Raw genomic sequence first — 12,397 nt, forward strand, 5'->3', positions numbered from 1 at the left:
ACAAAAGTATTAGTGACGGTTTGTACAAACAATCATAAGAGATCAATTTTATGATTGTATTTTGTTAGGGCTTTATTGAATTGAATCCGTGTTTTACCATGAATAAAAATTAATCGAGCAAATGTCATGTAATAACCAAAAAAAAAAAGTGTAGAAAAATGGTCATTTAGTTAGTATCAAAACGAAAGTGTTTCTCTGTTAGGATCATTCATTTCATATTTGATGTCTAATAAAGACTTTGTCTAAACGAGTGCTCAGAGACCATTGCGGTTCAGTTGCTCCTTAGAGGTCGGTCTAGTCAAAATGAAATTTCATAAGATAAATAGGGTAGATATTGTTTGTATACGTAAATAAGTACATAAAATAATGTTTTGATTGACTTAATTTGTAGAAATATATGATAAAATAATAATAATATAGGTATCTTATGCGGGCCCATAAGACCGTGTGGGACCCACATGAGTTCCGAAACTGTGTGGGGGTCCACATGAGTCTCGAAACTGTGTAAGGCTCATAAAACCATATAAGGACTATTGGAGTTACGTAAGACTCACTTGAGTCTCAAAGTTGTGTGGGGCCCACAAGGTCATGTGAGGCCCATATGAATTTTTGAAATTCAAACTTAATTTTTAAAAAAAATAAAATAAAAAATTAAAACATAGCTTAAAAATAATAACAATAATAATAATAATAATTTTTTTAAAAAAATATTTAAATTAATTAATTAATTAAATGGGAATGTCGGCAATGTAACGACCTGCTATTCATTTCTCAGTTTTTTTTTTTTTTTTTTTTATACTATAAAATTTATAATGCTCTGATACCAGACTAGATTAAACCAAACCATCAATCTAAGCAGCGAGAAGCGAAATTAATATAAATACAACCATATACAAATATATACAATACTAGAGTGCTAAAATGTTCCCCAATATATATATATATGATTGTTTCCCAAAATACCCTTAACTGGGCTAGGGCTATACCTAAATATTCTCAAAAATACTCACTCTACTAACAGAGCAGTACTGAAGCTCCTATACCTGCGAACCTGATCTGCTCGCCTACCTGGATCACGTAAAAAATATTAATTTAATGGGATGAGACCACGCACATTAAGACGAAATATGCTATTACTAGTGTGTGGCAAATGAGTTACTATATTTTGAAAATCTATTTCTATATAATCATGTATAACTAAATCTGTAAATGCAGTACAAATAATATAAACCACCACTGTAATGACCCGAAAAATAATAGTATTTAAATTGTAAGAACCCAAAATATGAAAAATGGGTTTAAATATTAAGAGAGGGGAAAAATTGGAAATTGTCGGGTAAAAGGGTTATAAAAGGAAATTTCCTTTGCTTCCTCATTAAGAAATCTCAAATCTCTCTCTCTCTCTCTCTCTCTCTAAACCTCTCCCTACTCCTTCTCTCTAGAATTCTTTGCCGATCGTTGACGGAATCAGAAAACAGAAGCTACCACGAGGATCGTGAAAAGATTTTCTACAACTTCTACGGATCGGAATCTCATTTTGGAGATTTTTGGGTTTCGACGTAAAATCGAGGTAAGGCTCGGTTTTCAATTTTGATCTGGTAGATTTGTAGGTAATTGTCTTGTGAATATATTATGTATTGTGATTTGTAGGTTTTCAAACTCGGTTCACTATTTAGGGACCTTGGAGTTCGCGATTTGCTTACGGGGTTAAGGTAAGGGGAACTATGTTTATATTGGTTATTTTTTAAATCAGACTCGGTGGAACTGTGGTCCATGGTCCTGTGTGTGTTTTGGCTACTCATTTGGGGTGATCTAACAGGGAAAACTATGAGTTTTTCATTATTACAGTTTTGGAAAAAAGGGGGCGACGGGCTGAATCCTGGGTTTTGTTGAAAACCGAGTATATGTGTGATTTATACTGCGTGATTGGGATGACCGTGCCTTGACTTGTTTAAACTATATCTGTTTGGAAAATCATGATTTAGATTACCAAATGGGTGTGGTTTGTTTGGTTATATGAGCATGAATGTGTGTGTGATATGTTGAAATGCTAGTAGGAACGCAGTTCTGAAATTGTTCCAGGTACTGAGAGTGTCCGGCTCTATATCCGAGGGCGTGTTATCGCCTGCCATGTAGGTAAGAGTGTCCGGTTCTATATCCGAGGGCCTGAGCCAATTCCGGCAGATCAGGCCGAAGGGTGTGGATCCACCAGTTTAGCGTCGGTACGATGCCATGGGAGTTAGGGACTAGCTATGTGCTGGTGGCGCCGTGTTCGCGGGTTGGCTACGGGCCAACGCCGTATGTCGCGGGCCGGCTTCGAGCTGAAGAGTGTGACGACACTGAGGATTACTGATAATGTGTATGTATTGTGATGGGGCTGCGTATAAATGGCCGCCGTATGTGTGTGTGTGTATGTATTGTGTAAATTAGTACTGAAATGCATTTAACTGCGTGTATGTTGTATCATGATAACACTCAAATGCCACACACCGATATAACCTGTGTTCTTCCTTACTGAGAGATGTCTTACCCCTACTGTACGTACATTTTTATAGGTCCTTCGGGTAACCGGAACTAGCGTCCTGGTGTAGGGAGCGTAGTGGCCAGTGTACTGCGTTAGCGCTTGGATAAGTGTTAGGACTGTAGTTTTGTTGGGTTGCCATTTTGAGTTGTATTTGGGCACCCAGTTTGTACGTTTTGTTAGAGCTATGTTCTGCTCTTGTATATACTCTGGTATGGTACTGCATATGTTGATATAGAATGACTTTTTCTGCTGCATATATGATTATGATTGGATGTGTTTAGGGTGCCTGAGAATCCCACGGGATCAGACCCTCATCCTTTGTACTGTATCTGTGATGATTTGTATGATACAAGGATAGGTTAGGTTACATTATCACCTCTGGGTCCCATTTTGGGGTCCGGGGCGTGACATAAATAATAAAGAGGGATGGAAATGGAAATAGAAACAGAAGGAGGCAGCAGACTTCGTCGACGAACGCTTCACGTTCGTCAATGAAATTTTACTTTGAAAGTAATAACTGAGGAATCAAGGACTCGTTGACAAATACAGGGGATTCGTCGACGAGGATAACATAGGGTCTCGTCGACGAGGGTATGTTTCCTCGACGAGAAAATACCGAGAGGATATTTGGGCGACTCTAAATTTCATTGACGAAGGGTAGGGTTCGTTGACGAATTGTCTGTTGACCTTGTCGATGAGGTGTATAAAAAGGCCAAACTTAATTTTTTTGGCAGAATTTTGACGCTCAACCCTCTCTCTCTCCTCCCTACGGTTCTTCCCTCTTCTATCTTCGATTTCAGCCCCGTTAGTTGCTGGATCGAAGATCTGAGGCCACCACGACGCTCTTGGCGAAGTTCTCTCCAAATCTGCTAGAGCGGATCATTGGGGGAAGCAAGTTGAAATTCATCCCCGAGTTGAGGTAAGACTTTTTATTCGAAATTTGATCTTTCCACAGTTGAAGAAAATGATGTACTTGAATAAATATTGAAGTTTTGTTTTGAGAATTATCATTTTCAGGGTACTGCTCAAGGTTTCCTACAGGTGTAAGACCAGTATTATAGAGGGGCTTTTTAGTTGTCAGGTAAAGGGATAAATTAAAGCAGTTATTTTTCATTGAAATTACTATTATTTAATAGTATAATAATTTTTCGAAAGCATGTGATTATATATAAGTATAATTGAGAAAATGTAAATTTGGGAAAATACTGGAATTGTACAGGAAATGTGATTTCAGAATGGAATATATGGTTTCATTCAATTCGTGTGGCGAGAATATTATTTTATATATATATTATAACGCCCCGACCCTTAAACCCGGGTCTAGCGCGTTATACCTGATAAAATCCCTGATAATCCATAATATATAATATAAGCAGTGAAAAACATAATCATAGTCTCCACATAACATAATACCAGAGCTTACTAATTTTAACTACCAACCATAATAAATTAATCATCCACCAGTATTCAAATATATACATGTCTCCAAAACATTATCCACTAATACCAGTATGTTTCACAACCATCCATATCTTATAAAACTTAAAACATAAATTATAAAACATAAAATATACATATCAAAATTAACATAAAGATATACCATTTTTCTTATATCTTCCAAAAATGTTATAAAATCTTGAGCTCTCAAAGCTCGATCCTGAGAAATTCTGAAAAAGATAATTTCATATTCGGGTGAGACACATCTCAGTAAGGGAAGAAATAATATATTAAAACAGTGTGTAACAAACATGAGTTTATATATGACATATTATTTAACATTTGAAAATCGTTAACATAATTTCTGAAATCATTCCCTGAACCTAATCAAACACATGCAAATGTTTAACCCACGAGATTACCCGAGGATAGGGGTGATTACCCGCCCATACAAGTAGCACCCCTCTGCTCTGATACCTAGGCAACCCAAAGGGCGCAGCTAAAGCATACCAGGGCACTTACCTTACTCAGTAAGCCCTCAAGTGTTAAATTAATCCCGTACTTACCCATTCAACAATAGTTTACCGGCAAAGGCCCCAAGGATAGGGAATTCTACCCGCCCATACAAGTAGATTCCCTCTGCCCTAGTGCGTTATGTAGCTACTGCCACATCTGAAGCTACTAGTGCACTCGCCTTACTCAGCAAGCCCTCGGGCGAAAGGTATGCCTCGCCCAATCGTAACATGTTCTACGTACATACATAATTTTATTATCATAATACATCATTCTTTTTTGTCATTATACATTCATGCACATTCATTCCTATTCATAACTTAACTTTACATTTCATTTCACTTTAAGTGACCCTTTCCCATTTACATCATTTACATTTGTCATTTCATTTCATTGCCATTTCATCGTCATTTCATTGCATAACATTTCATTTCATTACTTCGTACTACAGCTGGTCTTTAGCCATCATCAGTTAGTCTATGTAGAAACGTGCTAAATATGCTAACACAGCTCCTTTTAGCTGTCATCAGTTAGTCTACACAGAAGTGTGTTAGATCTGCTAACATGGCTCTCTTTCAGCTGTCTTACATTTACATGGTTGCATTTAACATACACAGGCAACATTGTCCATATCATATTTTATTTTCATGGTTTTACTTACTTAACCTGCATCTCATACATTTAACATATATTTGCACAGATTCTCATGCCACACAATTTAATAGTAAAATTCATACACTGCTTGTAAAATAAGCCAACCAACATTTAATGTTTATATACTGAAAATACCTTTCATTTCTTACTTAATTATCCTAAAAATATTTCCCACTTTCATCAATTCATTTTCACATATGCACATCTAATAAACAGCCCTAAGCTCGAAAAAAATATAATTTAAACAGTTGGCATTTTACCCATACTGAAACATATACACGTACATATAACACAATTTATTTTTTTCATTAAATTCATAAAAATTCTGATTTAATATATATTTTTTTCCTTACCTGGTTTCTTGAACTACGCCAACAGGGACTCCGAAAAATACCTGCGGCGCTCACCCGGATACTGAAATTAAATTCCTAGTTCCAATAAATTATTCATGAATAAAATATTAATTTAATACTTCCTAGGGCCATAATTCCTAAATAAATAAATATACCCTTAAATTTAGCCAAATTGTCAAATTTCTCAAATCTCACTCTCGCTTTGGAGTAAGGCCTAGAAAACCCCAATTGAAAAATTACCTACGTCAAAATGACGACAACGACAATTAGGACCCCGTGGTGGTGCCTGATCGTCGATTCAACAGTAGATTTAACCAGAAATTGAGAAATTGAGGAAATAAATTACCTTTCCCCAGGAGCAGTACCTAAGCCGTTCCCACGACAAATCTGCTCTAGTGGAATTGTCGGTGGCGGAGCTAGGAACCCAACGGCACCTTCCGTTTTCTGATCGATTGAGTATTCGTTGAGAAATGAGGGGAAAGAGAGAGGCCGAGACGGAGAGGCGACAGGTGAAATAGAGGAAGAAGGAGAAAGTTCAGAGAGAGATAAAGAGACGCAGGTCTCTGGATTCAGGTTTCTTTCTTCTTCTTTTATCTTTTTTTTTTTTTCTTACTTACTTTAACTTAACTTTTATATATATATATATATATATATATATATATATATTTATTTATTTATACATTAACTTATACTTTAACTTTTATATACATTTATATACATTAGCTTATATATATCTTTATTCCTTTTTTTTTTTTTTACTATTTATTTTTATTTGTTTATTTAATTTAATAAGGTTTACTTAATTCATTAATTAATTAATAATTACTTTTTTTTATACTATTTCTTTTTATTTGTTTATTTAATACATTAATTTAATAGTGTTTAACCAATTAATTAATTATTTATTTTAATTAATTATTTTTTTCCCGGGTTATTACATATATATATATATATATATATATTATACCATGTTAAGTTATATTTACCAAATAAAACATGTTTTAAATATTTTCAAGAATAACATGATAAACATAGTAAATCATGATTTCAGAATATATGATATGGTCGGCGCAAGGCTGCAATTACTCATGTTATTTGGCACAAGGCCACATTTATTCATGTTTTTGGTGCGAGAACGTAATTATTATGTTAATGTAGGATTCAAAAAATGCTATTATTTGATTTACGATAAACATTATATGTTTATGTACTATATGTTATTAGAATTCGGATGTTAGTTTAGTTCAGTTTCAGGAGCATGGTACCGTAGCTTATAGATCAGATATCTATATTCAGATTGGTGCTAATCATCCCACGAGGGGGTAGGAGATTGATAGTCAATGTGGCTTTCAATGTAGAGTTATAGACGTCCACCTGCCAGTTTGGACCAGGGTGTGGCGGGCCCATCATATTTACATACATTTTTTACTCGGCAGTGATCGGCCAACCATTGTCGGGTCCCACTTTTGAGCTGCACAACCTGTCATGAGGTGGTAATACATGACATCAACTAGCTATACATCGTAGGTAGTTTTCAGTATTATAGATTATATCAGATAATACATGATTAGTATGATTACTTGAAAGTATGAAATTATATGTTTATCTAACCATATTACTATTTATGTTTTATGGTATGTGAAATATACGGTATATGTATTACAACATTAAATATTCATGTTGCCACACAACTGATTTTAATTTATCTACCCTTATTGAAAGGTGTCTCACACTAAGTTTAAATTATTTCAGAAAACCCGGAGAGACTGGCGGGTCAGGGCCGCCGCTGAGTGAGTTAAGCTTCCCTACTAGAAGGGTAAGTTTTGATATAGGATCATGAGATTTTTGTTGTAGATCCTAGGTTTATTTTGATGTTTTGGAGATTGTATATAAATACAGTATCTTTGGGAATATAGTAGACTTTGGTATTATGTAAATTATGGTTGATGAATGTAATTTACATTTACTGCTGCCTAGGTTCCGCTATGTATGACAGGTGTCCCCGCTTCCCACGGGTTCGAGTTGACTATTTTATCTATTATGTTCTATTATATGATTTGTTAAGTAGGTCGTTACAATTTGGTATCAGAGCCTAGGATGCTAGGTTTTGTAGATTCTAGAGTGTAGCAGTAATAATACCAGAGTATATGATAAAAGGATTTGAGGTCTAGTTTTATAGTTTAGATACAGGACTTCCATGGTGGTTTGTGTGATTTTCCTGGGGTGACGATTTCAGGAAAGTCATGGTAAACTATCGTCAGGTTAGGTATCTAGGTTGCAGGATTGAACCTTGAATTAAGATCAGGAGTGATGAATTAATTAGGAGAATATATTATATGAGTTGAGTGATATGTATAGTGAAGGGGTTCTGAATTAAGTTATTTATTTTTTTGGATGGACCCTGGTGGCAGTAGTGCCCACACTAGTGGGAATGAGGGTGCTGGACCCTCAGGCGCTGCAGGCGGTGATTCTGATGCAGTTTTGCGCAACATGGCACAACAAGTCATGGCCAAAATTGCTAGGAGCTCGAAGGAATAGGGGGGTCCATCGGCAAGCCATGGTAGCTCGATCGAGAAATTCATTAAGATGAATCCTCCGGTTTTCTTAGGAGGAATAGATCCTGTAATTGCTGAAAACTAGGTGCAGGAGATAGAGAAAAATATTTACAGTTCTGCAGTGTTCAGAGGAGCAGAGGGTGCTATTTGCTACCTACAGATTGACTGGAGATGCCGAGAGGTGGTGGACGGTGATGAAACTTTTAGTGTAGTAGCAGACAGTACCTATAGAGATGACATGGGAGCGGTTCAAGGAGGTATTCTTCGACAGGTATTTTCTAGCCTCACCCAAGGAAGCTAAGATTGAAGAGTTCCTGAATCTGAAGCAGGGACAGCAGACCATACAGCAGTACGCGGGGAGGTTCATCGAACTATCTCACTTTGCCCCGTACATAATACCAGTTGAGGCAAAAAAGATACGACAGTTTGAAAAAGTCCCGAGGAGAGAAATACATAAGCAGGTGTCGATACTGAAGTTACAAAATTTTACTGAATTGGTGGATAGGGCCACTATAGCAGAGGTTGGGGAGCGGATGGAGGCTGAGGAGCAGAGACAGAAGAATATATCCACACCTTCTGGTTCCCAGTATGGAGTCAGTCATGGTTTGTGGAAGAGAGGTGGCTACTATAGAGACTAGAGGTAGGAGACTGGGAATTGCGATTTTCAGGGTGTAAAGTCATCTCCAGAAGAAGAGATCCACACCTGATTCTTGAAAGCCCCTAAGAAAATTTGTCCTGCATCCGCAGGGTTCCTCGTTTAACACATTGAAAATGGCATTTCCCAGAACTAAAGTTTAGTATTTTTGCGCGTACTACGCTTTCTACAACTGTCAAAAAGCCAAATATTGAGTAGAAAACCTTACCCTAGATTTGGGATGGTTTCCAACTCAGCCCCACTAACGATCCGCTCTGGCAGACTTGCAGAGAACTTTCCCAGGAGCGTCGTGGTGGCTTTATATTGTCGAACCAGTGGAAATTCGGCCCAAAAACTTAGAGAGAAGGAGGAGAAACTGAAGGATGAGAGAGAGAGAGAGAGAGAGAGAGAGAGAGATTCTACACAGAAAATGAATTGAAAAATCACGTTTAACCCTATTTATACTACGGGATTTGTCGACGAGCCACGTCTGGCTCTTCGATGAGTCCTGTAGAAAGTTTGCTGACGAACTTCAACCCTCATCAACGAATTTCAGGCTTCCAAAAATCCTCTCTCAGTATCTTCTCATCGACGACATGGAACTTCGTCAACGAGATCCTGAAGAACCCTCGTCGACGAGGCCTGAAAAATTTCTTGGGATTATCCCATCCAAAATGCAACGTCATCGACTGCCTCCTTCTATCCCTATTTCCATTTCCCTTTCTTTTATTATTTAAGTACCATTATTCTTCGGGTCGTTACAGATAGGTCAAGTGATAGAGCTGCGTGACCATAGGAAGTTGGGACCCTGACACACAGGGTGAGTTTTTGGACTAGGGAAGGTGTAATTCCCCTAGAGTTGAGTTGTTTTTGAGTTTGTGATGGTAATGTGTATATATATATATATATATATATATATATAATATATATATATATATATATATATATATATATATATATATATATATGTATGTTGATACTCTAGGTATTGTACTTTAACTATATGTATATACTGTCTTCCACTGTTAGGTTGTATAAATGAAATACTTTTTACTCGGTACCCAATGCCGGTCGGGTCATATGAATGGTTAATAGGGTTGTTGATGTGACCGCTCCGATTTTATGAATGTTATATTGAGGACCAAGTGAATATTTTATGTTTATTATTGAAACAAAAAAATTTCCGAAAAAGCGTCACAATTTTTAAAGTTTAAAAGTTTTTAATTTAACAGTCACAAGTATATGGTTTATTAGAATTTTTATTGTTATAGTTTGATGGTTTAATTACAGTTTTATTTGTAGAAATTTTTAATTTATTTTAAGAAGTAAGTGTGAAATTATAGTATTAAATATTATTTTATGAAATTTTAAAAATTCATTTTGGCCACACACTAATAATAATCTTAATATCTTATTGAGTGTCGCCTCACCTCTATCATATTTTACATTTCAGATAACTCTGAAGGGCATACGGAAATCAGGCATAGCAAACATGCGAGTGAGGATAGAAAAATAAAGATTGATTCAAAATATTAGTATGATGCCAGATGATTATGTATTATATAATTTTTCTTTTTTTAGAATAAATGATTGTAATACGATTAATTAGCGCTCTAATTTAATAATAATTGAGTTTATTTACTTCCACTGTAAATCAATGGTAAAAAGTAAATATCCCAAATCTTTCGGGATTGGGGTATTACATGTCAAATATTAATACTGAGCAAAATTCCAAATTCCTCTAGGTTTTGGGTCTCCTTCATGAAACCTTCAAATTTAGGAATAATTGTTCCGTATTCTTTATTCTAATGGTAAAAAATTTCAATATTATTATTTGTTAATAGCATAATGGTGGTGCATGTCAAATACATTTTGATGCATATGGAATAGTATTTAACAATTTCATAAAATAAACTAATATAGTTTTAATTTGAACCACCAGTGTTATGGTCGTGTCTAAGACCGTATACTTTTTTAACAAAAAATAGAAAAGCTACCAAGTACTATTCAATACAAATATCAAAAATTTTGATACCATTTTCTAAATGTCTAAGAAGGTTCACCTTTCTTAACAATTTCAAAATAGATTGATATATAAACCAATATATATATATATATATATATATATTATAATATAAGTGGAATGTATATAAATTGCATCAATATTTCTTGGGCAAATAGTATTATTAATTATATTCTTATTGACCTAGTGATTGATCACATTTATGCCTACTTCCTTCACTAAATTTATGCTTGAATCAAACTTAATGATATGCTTCTAACTACATTTTTATACTTTAATTTATGGTAATGATAAAATATATGAATATTTAATAATAAAGTAAATAATTAAAATTATCATTTTATCAAACATAGAAATAATAATTTGCCACCAAAAATGTATATTAATCAATAAATAAATAGAGATCGAGAAGATTTTTATAAGGATAATGTTTCTTAAAAAAATTATTTTAAAATTTTCTTATAAATATTTTGTTTAAAATAATTAAAAAGTAGCGTGATATAATAAATCTGCAAGCATTTTTGCACTTTGAATATATCAAAATATGTGAATGCACTTTGTATGTATGAAAATATAGACTCTACATGCATGAAAAGACCATAACAAACTTTTGGAAAGTCCGTTTTGACTTTTTTTTTTTTCTACTTGGGAAGAAATGAAGTGCCGGGGGGAGGAGGGGGCAAGGACATCCATCATTCAACGCATGGATGTTTTTTTTTTTTTCTCTTTTATCTAAGTAATTTTGTTTTTTACCTTTATAAGGATTGACTTTTCAAAAATCGGTTTCGACTATCATCCATTTTTCCCCTAATGTTTCAATTTTTTTTTAATACTAAAGTCGACTTTTTAAAAGTCGGTTGAGTATATTTCGGCAAATTTTAGTCTAACTATCCTACTTTTGTATTTATATTATTTTATTTTAATATTTTCGTGAAAAACTCGAAGTGTGATATCAACATAAAATAGAAAATAAAAAATAAAAAATAAAATAAATGATAGATAAGAGGGATCCGGGCATCCCAATGGTGCTCATGCATGTGTAACCCTAGTCATAAAAGTCCCAATTATGATTCACATTCAAGGTTAATTCATTTGAGTGGTCACATTGTCACACTAGTATAATTAAATAAGTTCTATTTGCACGAAAATTAAGTATATCTTTTTGACAATTCAATTCATTTAACTTGTCTAACATTTCAAGGTGTAATGTGTAAAGGTTTGCAAACTTACACCCTCTTCACCAACTTAACTTAATTTTTCATGTTTCCAATGTGCAAACCTTTACACATTACATATATATATATATATATATATATATATATATATATATTTATGTGTACACATAATTAATTTGTAAGTCAATCAATTTATATATATTATAGATAATGCACGTAATATGTACATTACTACATAATGTGTACATCTAAATATGTGTATGAATATAATTAACGTGTATATTTTACCTAATTTTTCTGTATATTATGTTTCAAAAATGTTCTCCTATTTTATAAATTTATATTAAAAATAAAAAAAAATTAATAAATGTATTTTTTTTTTTAAGATTAATTGGAGGGTAATTGCTTGAAAGAAAAAGAAGAAAAAAAAATACAGAAATAATTTTAGGGAAGTTCATGCCCCTCAGAGTAACCCATATATGTTCAAAATACTACTAGGAAAATTTTGAAAGAAATGTGTCTCAATTGG

This window comes from Malania oleifera, chromosome 1 (assembly GCF_029873635.1).
Source record: "Malania oleifera isolate guangnan ecotype guangnan chromosome 1, ASM2987363v1, whole genome shotgun sequence".
Taxonomy (NCBI): Eukaryota; Viridiplantae; Streptophyta; class Magnoliopsida; order Santalales; family Ximeniaceae; genus Malania; species Malania oleifera.